This window comes from Phyllobates terribilis, unplaced genomic scaffold (genome assembly GCF_046119375.1).
Source record: "Phyllobates terribilis strain yellow unplaced genomic scaffold, ASM4611937v1 Scaffold_1__5_contigs__length_1240528914, whole genome shotgun sequence".
Taxonomy (NCBI): domain Eukaryota; kingdom Metazoa; phylum Chordata; class Amphibia; order Anura; family Dendrobatidae; genus Phyllobates; species Phyllobates terribilis.
The window spans coordinates 618807960-618827129 of NW_027362761.1; the positions used below are offsets into that span (position 1 = coordinate 618807960).

Here is a 19170-nt window from a genome sequence, read left to right on the forward strand (position 1 = left end):
TTCTACTGACCCCAACTGCTAATGATAATGAGATGACTCTACTGACCCAGACCACTAACAATAATGAGGTGAATCTACTGACCCCGACCACTAATAATACTGAGGTGACTATACTGACCCCAACTACTAATGATAATGAGGTAAATCTACTGACCCCGACCACTAATAATAATGAGATGACTCTACAGTCCCCAACCACTAATGATAATGAGGTGACTCTACTGACCCCGACTGCTAATGATAATGAGGTGACTCTACTGACCCTGACTGCTAATGATAATGAGGTGACTCTACTGACCCTGACTGCTAATGATAATGAGGTGACTCTACTGACCCTGACTGCTAATGATAATGAGGTGACTCTACTGACCCTGACTGCTAATGATGAGGTGACTCTACTGACCCGGACTGCTAATGATAATGAGATGACTCTACTGCCCCCAACTGCTAATGTTAATGAGGTGACTCTACTGACCCCGACTGCTAATGATAATGAGGTGACTCTACTGACCCCGACTGCTAATGATAATGAGGTGACTCTACTGACCCCGACTGCTAATGATAATTAGGTGATTCTACTGACCCCGACTGCTAATGATAATGAGATGACTCTGCTCGTCCTCTGATAATAATGATATAACTCTGCTGACCCTGACCACTAATGATAATGAAATGACTCTAATGACCCCAACTGCTAATAATTATGAGATGGCTCTACTGACCCCCCCAACCACAAATGATAATAAGGTGAATCTACTGACTTCGACCACTAATAATAATGAGGTAACTCTACTGACCCAAACCACTAATGATAATGAGATTACTGTTGACCCCGCCCTCTGATAATGAGATGAATGCTGACCCCACCAACCAATGATGAGATGACTACTAACCTCTACCACTAATGATAATGAGATGACTCTACTGACCCCGACCACTAATGATAATGAGATGACTGTTGACCCCACCCTCCAGTGATGAGATGACTACTGACTCATCTCATTATCATTAGTGATCAGAGTCAGTAGTCATCTCATCACTGGAGGGTGGGGTCAACCGTCATCTCATTATCATTAGTGGTCGGGGTCAGTAGAGTTATCTCATTATCATTAGTGATCAAACTCTACTGACCCCAACCACTAATGATAATGAGATTACTGTTGACCCTGCCCCCTGATTATAATGAGATGACTGCTGACCCCACCTTCAGATGATATTGAGATGACTTCTGACCCCGCCCTCTGATGATAATGAGATTACTGCTGACCCCGCCCTCCAATGATGAGATGACTCAGCTGAAACCACCCTCCCAATGATAATGATTATCTCATGGAAATCAGTGTTGAGCAGGAGACATATCAGAGCTGACGGCACTGTGAGAGGAGAGCTGCAGTTTGTAATCATATTCATCTCTGCAGTGAGACCAGTGAGAAGTGCTAAATGAAAGCAGGTTCAACTCCACTAGTGAGACAACAAAAATTGTTAAAAAAAAGGAAATGAATAAAAAAACTCAAGTTCAAATCAAGAGAAAAATATAACACCAGAACTTGATCAGCCCGGCTTACCCAAAAATAAAATAAGTAAAATAAGTATTATCCCTTTAAAGAACAGGACATTTTTAGTTTTTGTGCCTTCATTTCTTCCTTGCCTTCTTCCAGGAGCTACAACTTTTTTTTCCATCAGTGTACAGTTATATGAAAAAGTTTGGGCACCCCTATTAATCTTAAGCTTAATGTTTTATAAAAAATGGTGTTTTTGCAACAGCTATTTCAGTTTGATATATGTAATAACTGTTGGACACAGTAATGTGACAGGTGCATAAGTATGGGCACCTCACCAGAAAAGTGACATTAATATTTAGTAGATCCTCCTTTTGCAAAAATAACAGCCTCTAGTCGCTTCCTGTAGCTTTTAATGATTTCCCGGATCCTGGATGAAGGTATTTTTTACCATTCCTCTTTACAAAACAATTCCAGTTCAGTTAAGTTTGATGGTCGCCGAGCATGGACAGCCCTCTTCAAATGACCCCACAGATGTTCAATAATATTCAGGTCTGGGGACTGGGATCGCCATTCCAGAACATTGTAATTGTTCCTCTGCATGAATGCCTGAGTAGATTTGGAGCGGTGTTTTGGATCATTGTCTTGCTGAAAGATCCACCCCCTGCGTAACTTCAACTTTGTCACTGATTCTTGAACATTATTGTCAAGAATCTGCTGATACTGAGTGGAATCCATGCGTCCCTCAACTTTAACAAGATTCCCGGTGCCGGCATTGGCCACACAGCCCCAAAGCATGATGGAACCTCCACCAAATTTTACTGTGGGTAGCAAGTGTTTTTCTTGGAATGCTGTGTTTTTTGCCGCCATGCATAACGCCTTTTTGTATTGTGTCACCCTGGCCTGGATGCCACAAGTATATTAAAGCTGTGTCTGAGAGCAAGGGGGAGGTTCTCTAGTCAGGGGAACATTAGCATGCAGTACCTCCTGTCTCAGGCCAGTAGGGGGAGCAGGCTGCCCCTATAAAAGCTGGTACTGGGGGCAGGGTTAGGGAGAACTGGATGGCCTGTCTCAGCACTGAGACGTGTCCCGGAGCAGAGCAGGGACAGAAAGTTGTATTGCACCTAAGAGGAAGTGTGGCAGGACTAGAGCCACAAGCCAGAGACAAGAGGCGAAGTGAGCCTGTCTTGGCAGATAACGGACTTAATTTACCAGACTTTGGTGTCTGAGGCTGGGAGGATTCCATATCCTCCAGCAGATAACCAGTCCACATGGGACTGTATATTCCTTGGCCTAAGAAGCCTGAAGGCCCTGCCACAACAGAAGGGACCAGCAAAGCCGTACAAGGCTGGGAGCAGAAAGGAACCCACGTCGCAGGTCATACAGGCGAGAATACACGGAGAGCTCGGAAACGTGGGCTGTTACCCTATAAGGAGGAGATAGCCAGAAGGAGCGCAGAAAGCACGGTAGGCCTACACTCTCACCCTGACCAGGGCCAATTTCCCCATTGCTCTCAGACATCCAGGTCCCCTCCTAGCCGGGACTGTTTGTGGGTCAGTTTACCTGTTCTAGTAAAGACCCTGGACTGCAACCTGTTGTCTGTGTGCTCCTTGCTCCTCCAGCACTATCAGCACTGGGACTCTCACTACCATCACTCCCACCATCCACTACACTGCCCTGGGGCCGCACTCTTCCCGTGGGGAGTCACACCATCCCAGCTGCATACATCATCGGCCCCAGCGGACTGCCTTGCAGCGGCGGTTCCTAATGACCGCAAATCCACGGGTGGGGTAGTCGGACATAATCATCAGCACATAACGGACTACCACTGGCCTGACCACCCTGAGCCACGGAACCGGGTTGCCACTACTACTCCCATCGTTCCCCTATTGCCCGGATCCGAGTGCCCCACGGCCCAGGGGGCGAGTCAGTATGACCAAACAACTCAATCTTGGTTTCATCAGTCCACAGGACCTTCTTCCAAAAAGAAATTGTCTTCTCCAAATGTGCTTTTGCATACCTCAGCCGACTCTCTTTGAGGCGTGCTTGCAGAAACGGCTTCTTTCGCATCACTCTCCCATACAGCTTCTCCTTGTGCAAAGTGCGTTGTATAGTTGACCGATGCACAGTGACACCATCTGCAGCAAGTTGATGCTGCAGCTCTCTGGAGGTGGTCTGAGGATTGTCCTTGACTGATCTCACCATTCTTCTTCTCTGCCTTTCTGATGTTTTTCTTGGCCTACCACTTCTGGCCTTAACAAGAACTGTCCCTGTGTTCTTCCATTTCCTTACTATGTTCCTCACAGTGGAAACTGACAGGTTAAATCTCTGAGACAGCTTTTTGTATCCTTCCCCTGAACAACTATGTTGAATATTCTTTGCTTTCAGATCATTTGACAGTTGTTTTGAGGAACCCATGATGCCACTCTTCAGAGGAGATTCAAACAGGAGAACAACTTGCAAGTGGTCACTTTAAGTAGCTTTTCTCATGATTGCATACACCTGGCTCTGAAGTTCAAAGCTCAATGAGGTTACAAAACCAAAAAAAGTGCTTTAGTAAATCAGTAAAAAGTAGGCAGGAGTATTTAAAACAAGAAAATGATAAGGGTGCCCATACTTATGCACCTGTCAAATGTTGTTTGAATGCAGATTGCACATTTTCTGTTAGTACAATAAACCTCATTTCAAGGCAGAAACATTACTGTGTCCAACAGTTATTACATAGATCAAACTGAAATAGCTGTTGCAAAAACACCAATTTTTATAAAACATTAAGCTTAAGATTAATAGGGGTGCCCAAACTTTTTCATATAACTGTATGTAGTCTGGTATTTTGCAGAAAGATTTTCTTTTTACCATTTTTTCGTACATTTTATGGTAAAATTAATGATGGCATTAAAAAAAAACGTAAGAATGAAAAGGTAAAAAATGAAATTCTGCCTTTGTTTTTGGGTTTTGTTTTTATTGTGTAAAAATTATTAAGAAACATGATTGGCATCACTGTAATCAGACTGACCAGGACAAACATGCGTAGGTTTTATTTTAAAAAAGTTGTTCACAACTTTTTATTACCCCCTCCCCCCTAATGTATTCCCCCGGGGCCCCTGAGGGATTTTGTAAATACCTTGTGTTGCAGATACTGCCTGTGAGTGGCGCTACCGCGGGCCTCTCACAGGCATCACGTGACCCGCCACTGACATTAAGTCAAGTGAGGCGTGACATCAGTGACGCGCGCTCTCCCTCTCCTCATTCATTGGGAAAGCGTGCGGTGGATGTTGGGTGTGACGTTGAGGGTAACCCCGCCCACAACCCAGCAGCCACCAGTGGAACGCGGAAGAGGGACCCCCGCCTGCATCCGGAATCATGTTGTAACATCATCGGATGTCAGAGCCGGCTGAAGTCGGGGGTAACGTGATGCCTGTGAGCAGCAAGTGATAGCGCCACTCACAGGCAGTAACTGCACCGCAAGGTAATTACAAAACCACTACAGATGAGATGAGTTGACAGGAAAAGACAATTCTGGAGATTGGATTGTTTTCTCTTTACCAGATCAGATTAATTAATTCCCCAATTTTAAAAGATCAGACTTTTATGAACGCAGCGATTCTAAATATACTTATTCTTTTTACTTGGGGAAAAGCGGGATGAGAACACCGTTCTAGAACATTAACATCTTCCTGCATTAAGATGCAAATTAAACAATTATCTGTGCCCAAAATGGTAACAATAAAAATAAGAATTCACCCCGCAAAACATGAGCGGGGTTTTAAGGTCTTAAAAATTTGTGATGCAAACCAAGTTATTTTATTCTATATACAGCAACACATATAAAAAAAAATATGTCAATTTGGTCCTGACCTGCAGAATGAAAGTACAATGGCAGAATTGTGTGGTTTATTGCTACAGACTCTCATCTCTCGGTATCACAGACTTGGCCCTATCTTGGATCTCGTCATACCTAGCAGACCGGACATTCAATGGCTCCCACTCACAGACCACCTCCTCATCTCGCCCCCTATCTGTCGGTGTCCCCCAAGGTTCAGTTCTAGGACCCCTGCTCTTCTCCATCTACACCTTCGGCCTGGGACAGCTCATAGAGTTCCATGGCTTTCAGTATCACCTCTAAGCTGATGACACACAGATCTACCTCTCTGGACCCGATATCACCTCCTTATTAACCAGAATCCCTCAATGTCTGTTGGCTATTTCATCTTTCTTCTCTGACAGATTTCTAAAACTTAACATGGATAAAAGAGAATTCATCATCTTTCCACCGTCTCACTCAACTCCCCCAACTCAGCTATCTACCAAAGTCAACGGCTGTCCACTCTCCCCAGTCCCGCAAGCTCGCTGCCATGGGGTAACCCTGACTCTGACCTCTCCTTCAAACCACATATCCAAGCTCTTTCCACTTCCTGCCGACTCCTACTCAAAAATATCTCCCGGATCCGCACATTCCTCAATCACAAATCGGCAAAAACACTAGTGCACGCCCTCATCATCTCCCACCTCGACTACTGCAACCTACTGTTCCGTGGCCTCCCCTCTAAAACTCTCGCACCCCTCCAATCTATCCTAAACTCTGCTGCCCGACTGATCCACCTGTCCCCGCACTATTCCCCGGCCTCTCCTCTCTGTCAATCCCTTCACTGGCTCCCTATTGCCCAGAGACTCCTGTTCAAAACCCTAAACACGGCATACAAAGCCTTCCACAACCTGTCTCCTCCATACATCTGTGACCTAGTCTCCCGGTACACACTTACATGCAGCCTCCGATCCTCACAAGATCTCCTCCTCTACTCCCCTCTTATCTCCTCTTCCCACAATCGTATACAAGATTTCTCCCGTGCATCCCCCCTACTCTGGAACTCTCTACCCCAACACATCAGACTCTCGCCTACCATGGAAACCTTCAAAAGGAACCTGAAGACCTACCTCTTTCGACAAGCCTACAACGTGCATTAACCACCGCTCCACCATACCGCTGAACGACCAGCTCTATCCTCACCTACTGTATCCTCACCCATCCCTTGTAGACTGTGAGCCCTCGCGGGCAGGGTCCTCGCTCCACCATACCGCTGCACGATCAGCTCTACCCCCATCTACTGTATCCTCACCCATCCCTTGTAGACTGTGAGCCCTCGCGGGCAGGGTCCTCGCTCCACCATATCGCTGCACGACCAGCTCTACCCTCACCTACTGTATCCTCACCCATCCCTTGTAGATTGTGAGCCCTCGCGGGCAGGGTCCTCGCTCCACCATACCGCTGCATGACCAGCTCTACCCTCACCTACTGTATCCTCACCCATCCCTTGTAGACTGTGAGCCCTCGCGGGCAGGGTCCTCTCCTCTCCTGTACCACTCGGTGACTCTTTTTTGTTGAAGATTATTGTACTTTTTATTTGCTAAGTATTTATTTTTATTTATTTATTTATTACTCACTTCTATAGCGCCATTAATTCCACAGCGCTTCACAGACAATATCGGCACTGTCCCCATCGGGGCTCACAATCTATATTTCCTATCGGTATGTCTACCCCTTATCACATGTAAAGCGCCATGGAATAAATGGTGCTATAATAATAAACAAAAATATTAATTAAAAATAATAATTCCACCCCACTTAAAATGTTTTTCCTTGCCTTTAAGTTTATCACATGATAAAGTTAATAACGTCATTGAAAACTACAATTCATTATGCAAAAAAAGAAAACATGTCATTGAGGGCAGAGAGTGGGCACCCGTTACCTGTGAACCTTCCAGTGAGGCTCATCACACGCCATCATTTCTTGAAAGGCAGCCGACTCCACAAGGAGGTACGGCAGTGACGGCAAAACCAACAACCTGACCAGGTGAGATGTTAGTTGACAAACGAGCAGATGATTGGGAGAGTATGTCTATGTCCTTGACACACAATCAGTGATGGATCATTTCCAGAATGGTGGAGCGGTGGAGCGAGTACTACTTGAGTGAGTGGCCTGTTTGACAGTAAGATAGGGAAGGAGGAAGCTGGTCGTTTGCTCTGATTGCTGGCTGGCTTGATTTTTCAAAATAAACAGGAGATGTTGCTTTATGTTTTGATGGAGAGCCTACAGACTACCAAAAAATTGTCTTGCAGCATCATGCAAAAGAACTCTTACACACAAGATACAGGCACAAATAACTCGCCATCACTGTGATCAAAAGTACATTGAGCATCACCTGCTCCAGAACTGACCGCAGAACAAGTAGGTATCACACCAGATGATCTTTTAGTCGTTCGTTGCCTGCGCCGTTTATCGTCAAGACCAAGACCATTCTCCTCCGATGACATCACCTTCTCTGCACCAGTTTGGTTCCTAAAATTTGTCCACCACAGAATCATCATCATCGTCATCGCTGATTCTGCTGACAGTCCCTTCTATGTGTAAAATGGCCTAAGCCCCTTCATCTCCTTAAGATTTGCCATTCTTTACAATGCTAGTACCACTGCCACTGCCCGTACCGCCATAACTCATACCGCCTGCAGTAAGGCTTGACATTACAATGGTGTCCTCCATCGTCTCTGGCTTTACGTTACTGAGTAAAAAGGCTGTCTGCTCATCTCTTCCAATCAATCAACTGGAAAATGTTGTTCTGGGATAGTATTTTCCTTAGTCTTTTGTTGTGGGTTGAAGGACTAAAGAGCAGAACAGAAGAAGATGTCATTGACAGAACTGAATTTCTGCTATGCACAGTATTTAGTGTTATGGGTTACGGTGGTGGACTGAGCAAAACTCCGGCTCAAGCTGATGGTGTCGCTGTCAGAGACGACATCATCCTGCTGTGACTGAAATGCGTGATGTGACATATTCCATTACATTCTTTGCTTACTCATCACTGATTAACTTATCTGACGTAAAGGAGGCCAAGTATAATCTGCATTTCGTATTACTACTGGCGGGATGGTTGCTGCCAGTAGTGATGGTGTTACGGTTGCAGCTAGCGGCTCATACATTTTCATTTGTTTGTTTTTTGTCTCACAGTATCACATCTGCTGCCAGTGCCACATTTTGGTTTAACAAATATTTTGGACACAATTATAAAGTTTAGTTCAAATTGACAACACTTAACCAGCCCAGGAACATTATGAAATCAACGAGAAATGCTTAGCAGGGTTGACATGACGGCCAAAAAACATAATGCAACAGCAGCCTGTCCGTAATATTGGTGCAGTGTGAATATGTCTCTAGTTTGTAAAACTAAACAGATGTGGAAAAACAGACTGCACTGATAATTGTCTCAATGTTCTGTAATTATTGGTTTGCAGATTTTGGATTAAAGTAGATTAATTCCACCTGGACAAAAAGGATGATGTAACTGTGTCACCCTGGCCTGGATGCCACAAATGTATAATAAAGCTGTGTCTGAGAGCAAGGGGGAGGTTCTCTAGTCAAGGATCATTAGCATGCAGCACCTCCTGTCCCAGACCAGTAGGAGGAGCAGGCTGCCCCTATAAAAGGTGGAGCTGGGGGCAGGGTTAGAAAGAACTGGACAACCTGTCTCTGGATTGAGAGGTGTCCCAGAGCAGGGACAGACAGTTGTGTTGCAGCCTAAGAGGACGTGTGGCAGTAGGAGAGCCACGAGCCAGGGACAAAAGGCGAAGTGAGTCTGTCCTGGCAAATAAAGAAACTAATCTACCAGACTTTGGTGTCTGAGGCTGTGAGGATTCCACATCCTACAGCAGATAACCAGTCCGCAGGGGACTGTATGTTCCTTGGCCTAAGAAGCCCGGAGGCTCCGCCACAGCAGAAGGGACCAGCAGAGCTGTACCAGGCCGGGAGTAGCAAGGGACCCGAGTTGCAATCCATACGGGCGAGAGGACACGGTGAGCTCAGGAACGTGGGCTGTTACATTACCAGAAGGGAAATAGCCAGAAGGAGCACAGAGAGCACGGTAGGCCGACACCCTCACCTTGACCAGGGCCAGCTTCCCACTTCCTCTCAGACATCCAGGCCCCCTCCTAGCCGGGCCTGTTTCTGGGTCGTTTTACCTGTTCTAATAAAGACCCTGAACTGTTTAAGAGGCCTCCGTTTCCTGGCTAACGCGGTTGGAATCATCCCCTCCATCATCCATCATACACTGCCCTGGGGCCCTACTCTTCCCGTGGAGAGTTGTACTATTCGGAGCTGCACATTTACATCTGCCCCAGAGGTCTGCACTGCAGCGGCGGTTAGCACTGACTGCAATCCACGGGTGGCGTAGTCGGACGTTACTTAAAACTTATAAAGGACTGCCACTGGTCTGACCACCCTGAGCCACGGACCGGGTTGCCACTACTACCCCCATCGTCTCCCTATTGCCTGGCTCCGAGTGCCCCACGGCCCAGGGGGCGAGTCAGCTTTGGATTAAGTCGGCAGGATAGTAACCAACCCGCCACAAACGGGTATTGCGTGCCTGAAAAAGACTGTACACGTACCTGAAGAAGAGTTTTCCCGCCATCCGGAGCCGTTTCCCGCCATTTTCAGCGGCCTCCCGCCATCTTCCGTCGGTTCCCGCCATCTTCAGCAGTTTTCCCACCATCGGATGCCATTTTCAGGACGCCGCGCGGGAAGAAGAGGGGCGTGGACGTCCAAACCGCGCGAGACCCAAAGCTCCGCCCCACGCACCGATGCTGCGCAAGGTCCTGGAAGGGAGAGAGAGCGACGCTGACGTCACCAGGACGCGACGCAAGGTCCTCGTCCGGAGCAGCACCAGCGGAGCCGCGGCCTACAGAAGAGGATCGTCGGAAGGTAGGCCACGCTTAACTAGGGGGGGAGGAAGATGTCGGACACGGAGGCGCGCACTACCACCAGCACAGCTGCAGCAGCGGTGATGCCATTTTCCCTGCCCTACATCCCTGGAGCGGCCTGGCTGCCTAAGTATTCAGGGGAGCCCCATGCACTAACTGACTTTAAGGAAAGGCTGTACAGTTTGTTCCAAGTTTACCCCCTGACAGAGGAACAGAGGATTAGCATACTGACAGGGCAGTTAACTGGCGCAGCCCAGCGGGAGGTAAAGTCATGGCCCACTGAGGAGAAAAGGACCGTAAAGGACATTCTAGCCCGGCTGCGGGGTACCTTTGATACCCGTACCTCCGCTGAAATTAAAATGCGGTTCTATGGATGTAAGCAGCGGGCACAGGACAGAATCAGAGACTATGCCCTAAATTTGCAGGAAGCCTTGAGAGCCATCAAACAAGCTGACCCTGGCAGCGTGCAGGATACGGATAAGCTACTAACAGAACAGTTCAGAGAAGGTCTGCTGTCTAGCGCCCACAGGACCCAGCTGCGCCTCATGTTCTTTCAGAACCCTGATCTGACCTTTGCCCAATTCAAGGACAGGGCCATAAGAGTGCTCCGTGAACCCGCAACAAGTGGCACTATAAACCCCCGGCGCCCTGCTCTCACCTACCACTAGGAGGCGGCGCCCTCCTCTATGGACTCTGTGGGGGCTGATGCACAGGCCCTGAACCAAGCCCCGTCGAAAGATCTGCATCACCAAGTCCAGGAGCTGACCAGGAGCGTCACGGCGTTGACCAGGACCGTCCAGGCGCTACAAGTGGACCCATCAAGACCAATCGAGTTGGCCTCAAGTCCGGAGGATGTCCCGTGGCGTCGACAGAGGAGGATCCCGTCATTCCGAGGGAGGCCCACAGACCGCTACGCAGAGGATGGACAGCCCATTTGCCGTCGATGCAACCTGCCCGGACACATTTCCAGGTACTGTAATTTAAACGGGTCCAACCTGGGGCAGAGGGCCAACCCCCAGGCATAAGATCACCAGGCCCTTACAATTGGCGCAATAAGTACGTTGGGGGGCGCCCGGTTTTACCCGTGGTGCTGGACGGTATCCCCATGAGCGCCTTGCTGGATACCGGGTCGCAAGTAACTACTATCCCTTATGTACTTTTTAAGCAGTATTAGACTGATGCTGATATAACACGGTATCCAGACAGTGACTTGAGCATCATCGCCAGTAATGGCTTGCCCGTGCCGCAGATGGGGTTCAAGGAGATGACAATTAAAATTGGTAAAGTTGAACTACCGGCACAGGGAGTGATTATTGTGGACATTGACCGTCGTGAAAGTCACCCTAAAATAACTGTGGGTACTAACGTGATTGAAAATTGTTTTTCAGAGGTAATTGTAATTCTACAACAGGTGGTGGTGAATGCTAGTTCCAGCCAATAGAGAGTCCTCAACATGGAGATAAAAGCCCTGATGAGACGGCAGCAGGTAGAACTGTCTGGTGGTGAGATCGGTAGCGTAAGACTGAGTGACCCATTCCCCATTTCCATGCCTCCCAAAAGTAAAATGATGATCTGGTGTCGGACTGCAATTGGGTTGAGAGGTAGAGACTACCAAGCCATGGTAGAACCTGTGTACTCAGACAGCAGGCCCACCGTTTTGACAGCCCGGGGGGTGGTTGATGTCCGACATGGGAGGGTGCCCGTTCGCATTCTCAACATTGGGGAGAGAGAGGTACACGTACCCAGGTACGCTACACTTGCCAAACTGTTTGTTGTCGAACACAAAGCTATCAGGGCCGTGGAGCCTTTGCCTCCATCTCCACAGGCGGAGGGTAATGGCTCCCAGAAACAAAAGGAGGACTGGTGCCAGAAACTCCATGTGGGTGCTGACTCCACTCCCCTGCACCAAAAACAAGGAGTCTACCGGGTGGTACAGGAGTACGAGAGAGTCTTTAGTAAGCACCCGCTGGACTTCGGCAGAGTAAAAGGGATAGAACACCACATCCCCACAGGGAGCCACCCACCAATAAAAGAGAGACACAGGCCTGTACCCCCTACACATTATCAGAACGCCAAGGGTATGCTGCGGGAAATGAAAGAAGCTGGGGTCATTAGAGATAGCTGTAGCCCCTGGGCAGCCCCCTTGGTTCTGGTAAAAAAGAAAGAGGGCACCATGAGAACGTGCGTGGACTATAGACAAATCAACCGTATCACCCACAAAGATGCATATCTGCTGCCTAGAATAGAAGAGTCTTTAGCCGCACTAAAATCAGCTAACTTCTTTTCTACTTTGGACCTTACTAGCGGGTACTCGCAGGTTCCTGTGGCAGAGGCTGACAAGGAGAAGACCGCCTTCACCACCCCGATGGGACTGAGCGAGTTCAACTGTATGCCCTTTGGGCTCTGCAATGCACCAGGGACCTTCCAGAGGCTGATGGAATGCTGTCTAGGGCACCGAAACTTCGAGACAGTCCTCCTTTACCTGGACGACGTGATCGTCTATTCGAAGACTTACGAGGACCATCTAAAGCACCTGGCCGAGGTGTTCGAAGCCCTGGCAGGCTATGGCCTGAAGGTGAAACCATCAAAGGGTCACCTGTTGAAACCGAAGGTCCAGTACCTAGGGCACGTGGTAAGTGCGGAAGGAGTAGCCCCCGACCCTGACAAGGTCACGGCAATCAAGAGCTGGCCAAGCCCTTCGAACATCAAGGAAGTGAGGCAATTCCTCGGGTTGGTAGGCTACTACCGAAGGTTCATCCCCGGGTTCACTAAGATGGCAGCTCCTATGCAGGACCTCCTGATAGGACAGTCTAAGTCCAGAAGTCAAAAGCCACCCTTCAAGTGGGATAAACCGGAAGAGGAGTCCTTCCGCCAGTTGAAGATGGCCCTCACAGGGGATGAGATCCTGGTCTACCCTGATTATGGCCAGCCTTTTATTCTCCACACAGACGCCAGTAATGTGGGACTGGGAACCGTACTGTCACAAAACCAACAGGGCAGAGAAAGAGTGATCGCGTACGCCAGCCGGAAGCTGAGGCCCACCGAGAGGAACCCGGAGAATTACAGCTCCTTCAAGCTAGAATTCTTGGCGGTGGTGTGGGCCATAACGGAATGCTTCAAGCATTACCTGGCCTTCGCAAAGTTCACTGTGTACACAGACAACAACCCGTTAACACACCTAGACAGTGCAAGACTTGGTGCCCTGGAACAGCGGTGGATGGCCCGTCTCTCCAATTATGATTTTGTGATAAAGTACCAGGCAAGCAAAACCAATACCAATGCTGATGACCTATCGAGAATGCCTCACTTACCTGAAGGTGACAAAGACCCAGAAGAGCTGGAGAAGGTAGAACTCCCCGCGTTTCACCAGTATGGGGCCGCTCAATGCTCCCACCGCGTGAAGGAGGAAGATTTAACAACCGTTATGATCAATCCCCTACCTCACCACAGCTGGGCCGAGACCCAAGATAGTGACCCTGCAATCTGCCTGGTGAAAGATCTGCTGACCCAGGAAGATGCCCGCTTAGATCCGGATGCTCCAGAGGAAGCCAAGCAGCTATGGAAAGAGAAGAGCAAGCTGTTCCTCTATGAAGGCAAGCTGTGCAGAAGACTTGTCAACCACCAGACACACGAACTGACCTGGCAAGTCATGGTTCCAAGGCGGGATGCAGCCATGGTCCTGGGGGCTTACCATGACAGAGCGGGGCACTTCGGTTGGAAGAAACTGGAGTTCCTGCTAAGAGGATGGTTCTTTTGGGTCGGCATGAGAGGGGCTGTAGAGAAGTGGTACAGGGACTGTGGCCCTTGTAACTTAAGGAGAAAAGACCGCATCAGCCAGAAGACACCCTTGAAGCCCATCGTCACCCAGCAGCCTCTTGAGCTGGTAGCTCTGGACCACGTCAAATTGGCTCCAAGCCGGTCAGGATACATCTACGCCCTGACAATCGTGGACCACTATTCCCGTTTTCTAGTGGTGGTCCCGGTAAAAGACTTGACAGCCCATACGGCGGCCAGAGCCTTCCAGCAATACTTCTGCCATCCACACGGGTATCCGGAACAAGTCCTGACAGACCAGGGTCCAGCGTTCGAGGCCGAAATCTTCCAAGAGTTCTGCAACCTCTATGGCTGTAAGAAGATTCGGACAATGCCTTACCACCCACAAACCAACGGGATGAGTGAGAAAATGAACAATATAGTCATTGATCTCCTGAAGACATTGCCCCTGGAGGAACGCAGCCTGTGGCCAGAAAAACTGCTGGACCTGATAGACTTAAACAACCATATCCCGGTGAACGCTACAAACTGCACCCCGGCTTACCTGATGCGAGCCAGACCAGGTAAGCTGCCCCTAGATCTGGACATGGGAGTCCTAACACCTGAGGACACCTCCCCGGATGCGGACTGGGATACGGAGAGGCGACTGCAGTACAAGAAGTTACAGGAGAGTGTGGAGAAGAGCCTGGCCCAGGTGAGAGAAAGGCAAGAAAGACTCTTCAACCAACACGCCCCTGCTGATCCCCTAGAACCTGGTGAGCAGGTCCTGAAGCGAAAGAGAAGGCTACATAAGTTGGATGACCAGTGGGAAAGGGAACCCTACACCGTACTGCAGTCACCCTGGCCTGGATGCCACAAATGTATAATAAAGCTGTGTCTGAGAGCAAGGGGGAGGTCCTCTAGTCAAGGATCATTAGCTTGCAGCACCTCCTGTCCCAGACCAGTAGGGGGAGCAGGCTGCCCCTATAAAAGCTGGAGCTGGGGGCAGGGTTAGAAAGAACTGGACAACCTGTCTCTGGATTGAGAGGTGTCCCAGAGCAGGGACAGACAGTTGTGTTGCAGCCTAAGAGGACGTGTGGCAGTAGGAGAGCCACGAGCCAGGGACAAAAGGCGAAGTGAGTCTGTCCTGGCAGATAAAGAAACTAATCTACCAGACTTTGGTGTCTGAGGCTGTGAGGATTCCACATCCTACAGCAGATAACCAGTCCGCAGGGGACTGTATGTTCCTTGGCCTAAGAAGCCCGGAGGCTCCGCCACAGCAGAAGGGACCAGCAGAGCCGTACCAGGCCGGGAGTAGCAAGGGACCCGAGTTGCAAGCCATACGGGCGAGAGGACACGGTGAGCTCAGGAACGTGGGCTGTTACATTATCAGAAGGGAAATAGCCAGAAGGAGCACAGAGAGCACGGTAGGCCTACACCCTCACCTTGACCAGGGCCAGCTTCCCACTTGCTCTCAGACATCCAGGCCACCTCCTAGCCGGGCCTGTTTCTGGGTCGTTTTACCTGTTCTAATAAAGACCCTGAACTGTTTAAGAGGCCTCCGTTTCCTGGCTAACGCGGTTGGAATCATCCCCTCCATTATCCATCATACACTGCCCTGGGGCCCTACTCTTCCCTTGGGGAGTTGTACTATTCGGAGCTGCACATTTACATCTGCCCCAGAGGTCTGCACTGCAGTGGCGGTTAGCACTGACCGCAATCCACGGGTGGCGTAGTCGGACGTTACTTAAAACTTATAAAGGACTGCCACTGGTCTGACCACCCTGAGCCACTATTACCCCCATCATCTCCCTATTGCCCGGCTCCGAGTGCCCCACGGCCCAGGGGGCGAGTCATAACAACAGATGATAGCAGAAAGGAAAACGGCCTAAATGCGGCATCAACCCACAGAATTGTTGAGGGGGTTTATTATTTGGAAATTGAAATATTAAAAACAGATATGTAAACAGTAAGACTAGTTTAAAATGTTTTTTAAATTTAACCCCTTTCTGACATGAGACGCATCCATACGTCCCTGTGGCCTGGTACTTTCTGACATAGGACAAGTGGGTACGTCTTGGCAATTTTGCACGCACAGAGGTTGTGCGGGCTTGATCGCTACCGGGTGTCAGCTGATTCCGACAGATGACACCCGGCATTAAGTGTCAAGAGCAGTGCCCGCACCACTCCCGGCACTTTAACCCACTAAATGCTGCAATCGCCTCTGCCTTTTGATCGAAGACCCCACAACGTCATGGCGGGGTCCCACTTCCAATCACTGCCATGGTGACCCAATGTAGTCATAACGACATCCAGGTCACCAGAGCTAGGAAAGTTGCCAGATCATGCGCAGTGCATGATCTGGCAACTTTCTGTCAGTGCAGAAAGTGCAGAACTGACAGCTTGTATAGTATAGGAATGCTGCTCCATCCCTATACTATACAAGCGATCAGCCTGCAATTAGTGAGAGTCCCATAGTGGGACAAAGTGTAAAAGTAAAAATGAAGTGAAAAAAGTGGAAAAAAAATTGAAAAAATATTTTTAAAAAAATCGCAAAATAATAAAAAATTAAAAATATATTGTACCCATAAATAAATATTTTTAGGAAAAAAGTACATACATTTGGTATCGCCACATCCGGGATGACCTGACCTATATATATATATATATATATATATATATATAAATATATAAATATAGTTAACCCCTTCACTGAACACCGTAGAAAAAAAAAATAGGCAAAAAACGATGCTTTATGAATCTGAACTCCAATATGGCGCTTCTTCCCTTCTGAGTTTTGCACTCTGCATCAAAAATAGTTTTTGAACTCATGTGGGGTATCAGCATACTCAGGAGAAATTGCACAACAAATTTTGGGGTCCATTTTCTTCTGCTATCCTTGTGAAAATTAAAAAGTTTGGGGCTAAAACAACATTTTTGTGGGAAAAATATATTTTTTTCATTTTTACAGATCCACGTTGTAAAATTCTGTGGGTTCAAGGTGCTCACCACATATCTAAATAAATTCCTTGAGGGGTCTAGTTTCCAAAATCGGATCACTTGTGGGGTTTTTCCACTGTTTAGGCACATCAGGGGCTCTCCAAATGTGATATGACACCCGCAGACCATTCCATCAAAATGTCACTCCTTCCTTTCTAAACCCTGCCATGCGCCCAAACAATAGTTTTCCCCAATATATGGGGTATCCGCATACTCAGGAGAGATTGCACAACAAATTTGGGGGTCTATTTTCTCCTGTTACCCCTTTGAAAATAAAAAAATTTGGGGCTAAAAAACATTTTTGTGTGAAAAATGTTTTTTTTTTATTTTCACGGCTCCACGTTATAAACATCTGTGAAGAACTTGGGGGTATAAGGTGATCATCACACATCTAGATAAGTTCACTGAGGGGTCTAGTTTCCAAAATAGTTTCACTTGTGGGGGGTTTCCACTGCTTAAGAACATCAGGGGCTCGCTAAACGTGACATGGCATCTGCTAATTATTCAAACAAATTATACATTCAAAAAGCCAAATGGCGCTCCTTCCCTTCTGAGCTCTGCCGTGCCCCCAACAGTGGTTTTCTCCCACCTATGGGGTATTGACCTACTCAGGAGAAATAGTAGAACAAATAGTATGGTGTGTCTTCTCCTGTTACCCTTACAAAAATGCAAAATTTGGGTCTGAAAAACATTTTTGATGCAAAAAATGTGAAGATGTTATTTTTACGGCTCAATGTCATAAACTTCTGTGAAACACCTGGGAGTTCAAGGCGTTAACCACACATCTAGATAAGTTCCCTGAGGGGTCTATATTCCAAAATGGTGTCACTTGTGGGGGGATTTCCACTGTTTAGGCACATCAGGGGCTCCCCAAATGCAGCATAGCGTCAGCTAATTATTCCAGCAAATTTTACATTCAAAAAGTCTAATGGCGCTCCTTCCCTTCCGAGCCATGCCATGCACCGAAACAATGTTTCGCCTCCCCCACATATAGGGTATTGGCGTGCTGAGAAGAAATTGCACAACAAATTTTGGGGTCCATTTTTTCCTGCTACCCCTGCAAAAATTAAAAAAAATTGGGTCTAAAGTAACATTTTTGTGAAAAAAGTTAAATGTTTATTGCTTTCTTCCACATTCCAAAAATTCCTGTGGAGCACATGAATGGTTAATAAACTTCTTGAATGTGGTTTTGAGCACCTTGAAGGTTGCAGTTTTTAGAATGATGTCACTTCTGGGTATTTTCTGTCACATAGGACCCTCAAAGTCATTTCAAACGTGATGGGGTCCCTAAAAAAACGGTTTTGTAAATTTTGCTGGAAAAAATAGAAATCACTGGTCAACTTTTAACCCTTATAACTTCCTAACAAAAAAATGTTGGTTCCAAAATGGTGCTGATGTAAAGTAGACATGTGGGAAATGTTATTTATTAACTATTTTGTGTGACATATTTCTCTGATTTAAGTGCATGAAAATTCAAACTTTGAAAATTGCAAAATTTTTAAAAAAATTCGCCAAATTTCTGATTTTTTTCACAAATAAATGCCTGTTCTATCAAATAAATTTTACCACTATAATGAAGTACAATATGTCTCGAAAAAACATTCTCAGAATCAGTGGGATTCATTGAAGCGTTCCAGAGTTATTACCTCATAACGTGATAGTGGTCAGAATTGCAAAAATTGTCATTGTCATTAATGTGCAGTCTTCAGGGGTAAAGGAATTAATTATTTTTTTAAAAAAACACTATTATCTACCCCAAGAAAAAAAAATTTTGTAACCCAGAAAGCTATGATGGTTTATAATTTCATGCGAGAAAAAAAGTAGCTGCACGTGGGTTCATGACTAGCAATGAAAGTGGAATCAGCAGGCAGTATAGTTGTGGGGTGTGCATTTGCTAACTTGGATAGATGATCAAAAATCAAAATGTCCCCTTTCTTTGAAAGTTAAAAGCCGTTACAAAAAAAAAGGGATGAAAAGCTAGGTAGGTTCATGTCCCAAAAACGATCACCTGCAGCAGGCCGCTGTATTCCAGTGGCATGTAAGACTAATGCTAAATTATTACAACAACAAAGTATGAAAACAAAGTACAACTATACTTTGTGAGGTAGTCAGATGTGTTTACATTTCTGGATTATCTATATTTTACTTTTAGGTTTAAAAAAAATCTTT

General features: G+C 47.2%; 1 protein-coding gene across 1 annotated transcript in view; it reads right to left on the reverse strand.

Moving 5' to 3' along the window:
- Window positions 1-19170, reverse strand: part of LOC141154020 (uncharacterized) — a gene marked incomplete at its 5' end in the record, with an annotated part of 178194 nt that overhangs the window by 131371 nt on the left and 27653 nt on the right. The window lies entirely within an intron of this gene.